This window comes from Canis lupus, chromosome 14 (genome assembly GCF_048164855.1).
Source record: "Canis lupus baileyi chromosome 14, mCanLup2.hap1, whole genome shotgun sequence".
NCBI lineage: Eukaryota > Metazoa > Chordata > Mammalia > Carnivora > Canidae > Canis > Canis lupus.
In genome coordinates this window covers 40,932,735-40,942,295 of record NC_132851.1, presented here as the reverse complement: position 1 = coordinate 40,942,295, position 9,561 = coordinate 40,932,735, and the positions used below count along the sequence as shown (strand labels likewise).

Here is a 9,561-nt window from a genome sequence, read left to right as displayed (position 1 = left end):
GCGTGAGGTTGAGGGTAGGTCGCTTAGACTTGGATCCAGGCTCAGTCACCTACTACGGGTTGGGGGGAGATACTTACATTCTCTGCGCTTCAGTTTCTTGTTCTGGAAGATGGGGACGATGGAACATCCTTGGGGAGTTAACCTGAGCACAAAATGAGTTAGTACAAGCAGAGTGCGTATGGCAAGGCCTGCCCAGAGGTGTATATATGGGGCGGGGGGGCTCAGTCGGTGAAGCAGCCGACTCTTGATTTTGGCTCAGGTCATGATTTTGGGGTCCCAGGATAGAACCCCGAGTTGGGCTCTGCCCTGAGTGTGGAGTCTGCTTGAGATTCTCTCTCTCTCTCTCTGTCCCTGCCTCCAGCCATGCTCTCTCTCTCTCTCAAGATGAATAAATAAAATCTTTAAAAAAACCTCGATGTATGTAAATGTTTATTTTATTGCTAGTGTCGCAAAGAGTGAGTAGACCCCGGACGAGAATTTCCCCTCATCGTAGACACTCATTAAAGGCAATAGTGCATTATCCAGAGATGTTTCCTGATACTTGTCTGTACATAACCATGACACTAGTTCAGTTTGACACTTTCCACATGCACAATAACCTGTCATCCAGAAATGTCATTTTAACCCACTTCGGTTTATCCAATATGTGCTGGTCTGATGTGAAATAATTTGATTCTATTATTTAACAGGTTATTGCATTGAGAAAAAATAAAGCATATGGAAAGAAATCTGTCTTCTCCATGATCTTATGCGTCATGTTCCCCTCCTCCTACCTGGTGATACATCAAGCCCTAAACTCTCATGATGAAGGTCAGAGATGTTTGCCCCCGCAGCCAGGAAGGATTTGATGGAATCATCCTTCTACGAGGCTAGACTACCCTTTTTGATTGTGTCCTTGATCAGTAAAACTTTTAAAGCATGCACTCTCAAAATTATGGGTGAACGGCACACGCTTAGTGTTCACCTGAGAGTGTCTGTAATTATATGCTGTGCACTACTCCTCTTATATGGTGTTGAATTACAACACACACACGAAAGTCAACATTTTAGCATGACGAAATAAAGGAGGTTACCTATAAGGCAAGACATGCGTGATGGCTTCATACCATCAGGAACCAATGTCTCAAGTCTCAATATTATAGTTAGGGTGACGTTCAGTGTTAATGAGGGTACATGTCGATCATATTTATTTATTTATTTATTTTGTTGATCATATTTAAAATAGGATAATCTTGGGGCCCCTGGGTAGTGCAGTCAGTGAAGCGTCTGCCTCTGGCTCAGGTCGTGATCTCCCCACCACTCGTATGGTCTAAAATAAATGAATGAAATATTCTTAAAAATCATAAAATGAGGGCAGCCCAGGTGGCTCAGCAGTTTGGCACCTGCCTTCAGCCCAGGGCGTGATCCGGGGTCCTGGGGTTGAGTCCCATGTCGGGCTCCCTGCATGGATGAAGCCTGCTTCTCCCTTTGCCTGTGTCTCTGCCTCTCTCTCTCCCTGTGTCTTTCATGAATAAATAAATAAAATATTTTTAAAAAATCATAAAATGAAATGTGATATTTTTTGAGGCGCCTGGGTGGCTCAGTCAGTTGAGCATCTGACTCTTGATTTTGGATCAGGTCATGATCTTGGGGTCGTGAGACCCAGCCCCGCACTGGGGTGGGGGGTGATGTGTGTGTTGAGGGGTTGGTGCTTGGTGGGGAGTTGGCTTGATATTCTCTCCCTCGCCCATTGCCTCTCCCCCCACTCACATGTGCATGTTCTCGCTCTCTCACTAAATAAATGAATTTTTTAAAAATAGGACATTTCTTGATGACTTTAAAATGGTTTAGCTGAGTTATGTCGGGCCTGAGTAGATCATCTTTTTTCTTTTCTTTTCCTTTTATTTATTTGAAAGGGAGAGAGAGCCAGAGAGATCCGGAGCAGGAAGGGAGGGCAGAGGGAGAAACAAACTCCTGCTAAGCAGGGAGCCTGATGCAGGACTTGATCCCACCACCCTGGGGTCGTGAGGCCCTCATCTGGGTCTCATCTGCACGTGAGGCACACTCTGCCCTGATGCTTTCTCTGCAGCATCCCGGCGAGGAGAGTCATGACTCGATTTCCCCCAGCCGCAGAGTATTCTCCTTCTGGGTGTGGCCCACCTGGAGGAGGCCTCCACCTGCCTGGTGCTGAGGGGAACTTCCAGCCTGTTACGGAGCACTGTGCTGGACTCCATGGCAACCAACGGGTGGAGATGGAGCCCGAGGGTTAAACACTGACCTACAGAAGCTGGTGAGCTGGGCACCAAGAGCCAGCCGTGGGCACCAGCCCCACCTCGACCAAGTCCTGGCGCGGGTGCTCATGATTGTGTGGCCGGATGTCAGGTTGGCTGGCTTTCTTTCTTTTTCTTTTTTTAAAAAATATTTTATTTATTTATTCATGAGACACAAAGAGAGAGGCAGAGACACAGGCAGAGGAAGAAGCAGGCCCCATGCGGGGAGCCCGATGCAGGACTCGATCCCAGGACCCCAGGGTCACGCCCTGGGCCGAAGGCAGATGCTCCATTGCTGAGCAACCCAGGCGCCCCTAAGTTCATCCATCTTAACCTCAATTTCCCCATCCAAACAAAGCAGTACCACCTGGTGGACTAGTTAGGGTACACGACAGGTGCTTGGCGTGTGTGTGTGAGAGAGTGAGCTCAGCCACGGAGGCTGAAAATAGATAATTTTTTTCCTTGCTCATGTTAAATTTCAGGGACCCTGGACCCTGAGCTCATGATCTGTTCCTGGTGTTGCTATTATGTCTGGATCGAACCAGAGGAAGGAGGAAAAGAAAAGGAAAGACATGCTGCTTTTCTTTCAAGAGCAAGACTTGGACGTTGTTTCAATCCTGTTGGCCAAACCTTAGTGGCCCGGGCGGCCCATGGCAGAGAAGCACGGAAAACGTGTGTTGCCGGCGGCGCTGGGCCTTGCTCCCGGTCCCTAACTACTAAGGGAAGTCGGGAAAAATGGCAATTGGGGCACAGCCAGCTGTACCCAGAATACCTGCCTCTCGGGGTAGTTGTAGGGATTAAATACCATCATTTAGCACAGATGGAGCTCCCGGGGAGCAACAGACCCAGAGATCACTGTTATTATTATCAATCTCTGAGTCTTTCATTTTCTCTTTAGCAAAGCGAATATTGATCGATTGTCCTATTCTGTAAACAGCAGTGAGAACTGAGCTGTGTCAAGAGTGTCCTGACTCTCTGGTGGGTAGTGAGTGTGGAATAGCGTGGTAGTGACAGTAAGGGAATGGGCTTTAAAAAGTGTGTATGTGTAGATATGTGTGCATGTATTTATATCTACATTTGCAAGGAGTCATTTGTCTTCCATGTCAGGATTTTCTTCTTTCTTTCTTTCTTTCTTTCTTTCTTTCTTTCTTTCTTTCTTTCTTTCTTTCTTTCTTTCTTTCTTTTTTCTTTCTTTCTTTCTTTCTTTCTTTCTTCTTTCTTCAATTTATTTAATTATTTATTTCAGAGACAGAGCGAGCAGAGCAGAGGGAGCAGAAGCAGACTCCGTGCTGATGCGGGACTCAATCCCAAGACCCTGAGATCCTGACCTTCCTGAGCCAAAATCCAGAGTTGGACACTGAACCAGCCAGGGGCCCCTCATGTTGGGATTTTCCAGGGACTAGTATCACAGCTAGGAAAACAAGGCAAAAAGAGAGGTCCTTGTATTTTTACCAAGGATATTAAAAATAAGATACCAGGAAATAGGCTGATGATGGGGAGAGCTTGAGGCCTGGGGACGGGGGCACTAGGGCAAAATGAAAGAGACCCGGATTGTGGATCCAAGCAGATGCCCTGCACTCGTGGGCTCGTGCTGTACTCACTCCCAAGCTCGTGTCTTATGGGGATACTTCTCGCTCCTCACCCCAATGTCTGTGGGTTGGCAATAGCTGTGCTTGGTTCTGCAAGGCTCTTCTCAGTTGCGCTCCCAGTTTTTCATCGTGACGCTTCTGTCTAGGGCGCATTATTGGGGCAGATGGTGGGAGCCTCAGAAGTCACACTGCATTGTGCAACTGCTCCCGAGTTTCTGTGTTTTCTCCCAGCTTTGCCGAGACAGAATCAGCACACAGCATCGTATAAGTTGAAGGTATAAATGTCTTGACTTGATGTGTGTATCTGTTGCAAAATGATGATCACCGTAGCGTTAGCCGGCGCCTCCAGCCCGTCACTTGCTACCATCTCTCTGTGTGGTGAGGACATTTAGGATCTGCTCTTCTAGCAGCCTTCAGGTAGACAATACAGCATCATTAGCCGCACTGCCCGCTGTATGTTAGATGCCCGAATTTGTTAATCTTATTACTGGAAGTTTGACTTTTTAAGATTCCACATATAAGCCACGTCGAACACTGTCTTCTGTTCCTGGTCTGACTTATCTCACTTAGCATAATGCCCTCGGGTTTCATCTAAGTTGTTGCAAATGGCAGGACTTCCTTCTTTCTCAAGACTGAATAACATTCCATCGAGGATGTATGTCCACACACACACACACACACACACACACATTTCTTTATCCATTCATCCACTGATGGGCTCTTCCGGGGTTTCCATATCTGGGCCGTGGTGAGTGAGGCCACAGTAAACATGACAGCACACACATCTCTATGCGGTTGCAGCCCCCATTTGGAGATGGCGCGTCCACATGCTTCGTTGCCTGAAGCGAGTCATGGGTCCGAGCCTGGAGTTAACAGCGTAGAGGAGTATTTTCCGTCTTCCAAGAAAGCACTGTGAGGGTAGGAAGGGAACAAACAACCATGAACGAGTAACGTGGTCGACGACAGCTGAGTTCGCTTCTTACCTGGCTGACGTGATCGGGGCCTCACTCACCGCCTCCCTGCCTGGACTTGTCACATGAGGCGACCCCGCAAGCAGTTTCCCCATGGCTTGCCACAGGTGGGTTAGTCGGACGGCATGATACTGTGTTTCTGGGACCACCGATGGGTCAGTGTGGCCTGGAGCTTCGCGATCCCTCGCCAGTGGCTTCTCGCCTAGGCCACTGGCTGCGTGCTGGCCACACACGTGGTGTCTTCCACGCATCGTGATGCAAAACACGTCAGGCAGCACTCACGGCCAAGAAAAGCACCTGCATGGTGTCTGGCTCTCAAGTAAGTTTTAATCCAGAGGCAGCGTCGCCCCCGATGGATGGAGAGTGGCGCGGGTGGTCCCTGGGTTCACGGCCATGGAGGCCTCAGTGGGAATAGCTGGCAGGACACAGCTTCCCCCTTGGCAGCGTCAAAACACTCAACTGGCTGCTTCGCCGGTTTCCTCTCCGTGAGCCTGTAGGGGTCATCCCCCCCCACCCTGCCCAGTGATCCGAGAGCTCTTGGGAAAGGGGCTGTGCAGACAGTCAGACAGTGTCCAGGCCCATGCTCGGTGCCGCCAGAGTCAACGCTGAGCGCAAAAGTACGTCTTGTTGTAGGGCCGATCGCGCTGTTTCTGTAGCCATTCTGCCCCTTAGCACACGTCTGCCCTGCAAGAGGTTCCTGGACTTGTGTTCGCCTGTGCGTTGCTGGGAGGACACAGGGCCCTTGCGGGCCCGGCTCGTGGTGCAGGCGGGCGGGGTGTGCGGCTGCAGCTCCCCGTGGCCCCAGGGCCCTGACCTTGGCCGGAGTCCATCCTGGCTGCTCAAGAATCATCTTTTCTTACTGCAGCAGACATGAGCATTCTCAGTGTAGACCCAAAGCCCAGGGCAACAGCCTAAGTCATGCAAAGGCTGCTGGTCCCCCGCCCCCAGCCCCCAAATGTCCTGGGTCCTTAGGCTCCTTTTTCCTATGATCTCACTCTTATGTTTCTCTGCCACCCAGCCTTGGCTTGGTCAGGGCCCCGTGTCCTAAGGCCGACATAGCAGTTGTGAACACGGAGAAGTGAAGCTCTTTTGTTTTTTAATTAATTTTTTTAAAAATTTATTTATTTACTTATTCATGATAGACATAGAGAGAGAGAGAGGCAGAGACACAGGAGGAGGGAGAAGCAGGCTCCATGCAGGGAGCCCGATATGGGACTCGATCCTGGGACTCCAGGATCATGCCCTAGGCCAAAGGCAGGCGCTAAACCACTGAGCCACCCAGGGATCCCAGAAGTGAAGCTCTTAAACTACGAGAGTTGAATCCAATTTTTGCGTCATTTCGAAAACACAGCTTTAAGGTATAAAGTGATTTCCATAGCACGGCCAACCGTGGGTTTGTGCGACGTGGATTTAACCTCCTTTTATTCTTGGCTTCAACAGACATGTCCTGAAAGCCTTTTACGTGCGAGACACTGGAGACACAAGGACACATCAGGCGTCATCTCTGGCCCCAAGGAGCTTACGTAGTGCGAGGAGCCTGCTAGCCCAGGTCAACAGGACTCTGGGTTTTTCAGGGCCGACGGCTACTCTAACGGCTCGTACTGAAGAGAGAAAACCTGCACAAAAGCTCTCTGGCCATTAAACAGTGCTTTACACGCACACACCAAAGCATTGGCAAAGGCCTCTCCGCAAGCCCGGGACATACGATGAGCATCTCCCTGTGACGGGGACGGGGACTTGGACATCCTCACGACGGCAGACCGGGCCGCGCCGGGCAGGAACTGGGTCAGGCTTCGGGAATGGCAACTGCTGGGAGCCTCTGTGCGCCGTGGGCCCTGCGCAAGGGCTGCTGCGGCCTCCGCAGACCGTAGAGGGATGCTCCAGGCCAGCAATGCAGTGGAATGTGCTGTCGAGTGAGGAAAATGCAGCACAGTAGACGGTGTGATTCCAGGTGTGTGTGTGCAAGTGTTCACATGCATAGAGAAAAGCGGGAAAACAGTACTGTGGCTACGTTAAGGGCGGTTGTTTCTGCCTTTTTTTAAATTTAAGATATTTATTTACTTATTCATGAGACACAGGGAGAGAGGCAGAGATGCAGGGAGAGGGAAAAGCAGGCTCCAGACGTGGGACTCGATCCTGGGGCCCCGGGGTCACGCCCTGGGCTGAAGGCAGACGCTCAACCATAGAGCCCCCCAGGCGTCCCGAAAGTGCCAGCTTGAGTCTTGAGATTACAAGTGATTTATAATTTGGAAAATGCTTTTCAGCACTTTTTGAATTTCCCACAAGGGACAGGTGCTGCTAGCATAATCAGAGGTGCTGGGGACGGGTGCGGGTTTGGGATTTTTGTTGGTTTTGTTTTTAAAGAAATGAAAAAGAGTCTAGATCAGGTCATGTTAGTTCCAGGCCTTGGGTGGGCGGGGGCACAGAGGGGTGTGTGTGAATAATTCCAAGTAAAAGTATTTACATTATGAGGCGGAATTAAAAACAGAAGTTTGGTAGCTGATGGGATTTCTGCTAATGTAGACTTTTCCATCGAGGCTTGTTGAAGAGGCAGCCTCAATTCTTTTTATTTTTGTAAGCACTGAAATGAAAGGAAATCCAGCGCGCTCGCAGGGAGGGGATGAGCTCAGCTCTCCCAGACAAAACATCCTGCCTTTGGTGATTTTTCATTGCAAATCTGGAGAGAGGCCGCTGGGAGAAATGTTTGCTGGGCCGGTGTCGGAGTGAGCTCGTCTTCCCTCGCACCATTGAATTTGTGGAGTTAAGGAAGCTGGTCCTTGATCTCAGATTTCTAAATAAACTTGATTGTTTTATTTTAAATATTGCTTTTTTAAGAAAACATCATATATTTTAAACGTACTTGGAAGAAACAGAAAATTACGGCAAGAGCAGCAGTCTTACATATTGCCTTATTTTCTTCAGATGCCCCCCCATGTAGAAGTACTGGACACAACTGAAGCCATCTGTGAACCCCCACCCCAGTTCTACTTCCGCACCTTCCTCCCTAGTGGTAACCGCCCTAGTGATTTCAGTGGTTGTCATTCCCACGCATGGTTAGCAATTTTTGTATGCATTTTGCATCCCTAAACATCCAGACTTTTTCTTTTTGTTTTTTAAAATATTTTATTTATTTGTTCATGAGAGACACAGAGAGAGGCAGAGACACAGGCAGAGGGAGAAGCAGGCTCCATGCAGGGAGGCCAATGTGGGACTCGATCCCAGGACCCTCGGGTCACACCCTGGATGGACGCTGAGCCCCCCGGGCATCCCCATCCAAACTTTTTCTTAAGATTTTTTTTCTCAACTTTCTGGGAAGTACTTTTTCTAAATTCCTGCAATTTGCTTTTTTTTCATTGTTGTTTCTGAGATGTATCCCTGTTGGCAGACGCCACCGTAATTTATTCCTTTTGGCTGCTGCATAGTATTCCACCCAGAGTGGAAATATGCCAGGATGGGTTCATCAATTCTTCCACTGAAGGACCCTTAGATGAGCTGCAATTCTGTTTTTGCTTTCGCTACCTCCAACAATGCTGCAATGTGTGAGCTGGTATCCTTGTCTGGAGTGTAAAACCCACGTGTAGGATGGCTGGGTCGTAGGCTCAGTGCATCTTTGGCCGACCTACCTGTAGCCGATGGCTCTTCCCGGTGTTTGCCGCAATATTCAGTCCCACCCTGACGGTGTGACGGTTCTTGCAGAGCTCTGGGATGGCCCATCTTTCTTTACATTTTTGCCAACATGAAGGGCGTGACGTGGTTTCTGCTTGTTGTCTAATCTGATGTCCCTGAGTGATACTCAGACCGACCACCTTTCTCTATGTTGATTGGCTTTTGAGATTTCTTTTCCTGTTCGTGCCCTTTTTATAATCTTTGATTACTCTCTGAATGGGGGTGGTTAGACGTTTTCTTCTTGGTTTATTCTCATTCTTAATTTTAAATAAGTAAGAAGAAGAAATCCATCCATCCACTTAAAATACTTTTTGAGTGAAACTCGGGTGCTAGATGCTATGAACGGAGCATGAAAAATGCATCGTGTCTTATATGCCAAGATTTGATTCATACTCTTTTTGGTGATCGGAAGAGAAAGCTTCTTTAACCTTACATAAGTGTTGCATTGGGGTGAACATTTACTTCATTTACGTTTTTGTCCTTAAGGTTTATATTAGACGATTCCTAATAATAATACAAAATTATGTGGTTACAATTATGGCTGTGTTGCCCCTTAATTGTCAAGATGAAGCACATATTCTAGAGTCTCAAATCAGAAAATAAGGGAAGATGGCCCTGCTCCCCAAGGTTATCTTGCACTCATTATGCAGCAGCACATGTGGGATGGTCAGGGGTACATGGGGAATGACTAATGCATTAATAAGGCTTGCGTGTACCTCCCACCCCCCTATAATTGCATTCCTTTCATTAGCTTTTACCCAGCTGGTCTGAGTTGCACAAACAAAATATTGTATAAGATCAGCCCATTGATGGTAAATTCGGAACAATTTTTGTAAAACTCTTGCCAAGTTACATACTGACCCCAGGGTCTTTAAACCAGCCAAAAAAATGTTAAGCAAAAACTGAATTAAATCTATTATCACAAATTTGTGCCCCATAATCTGATGAGACTTCCAGATGTCCAGCCCGAGACCATCTGCTGAATGTCTGTGGGCACACATTCTTGAAACATGTGCATGGATAAGAGTAACAGATCGAGGGCTTGGAGCTCTAAAACTCCAAGCAGTTCCTGCTTAGGAGAGAAGC

The 9,561-nt window shown here is 48.2% G+C and overlaps 1 long non-coding RNA gene across 1 annotated transcript; it reads left to right on the top strand.

Annotated features, from left to right (window-relative positions):
- Positions 1–2,179: 2,179 nt before the first annotated feature.
- LOC140603986 (uncharacterized) lies at positions 2,180–9,172 on the top strand. Its single transcript, XR_012007030.1, has 6 exons — positions 2,180–2,361; positions 2,732–3,227; positions 3,496–4,113; positions 4,640–4,916; positions 6,250–6,760; positions 7,389–9,172. It is a non-coding gene; the product is annotated as an uncharacterized lncRNA (long non-coding RNA).
- The last annotated feature ends 389 nt before the right edge of the window (positions 9,173–9,561 follow it).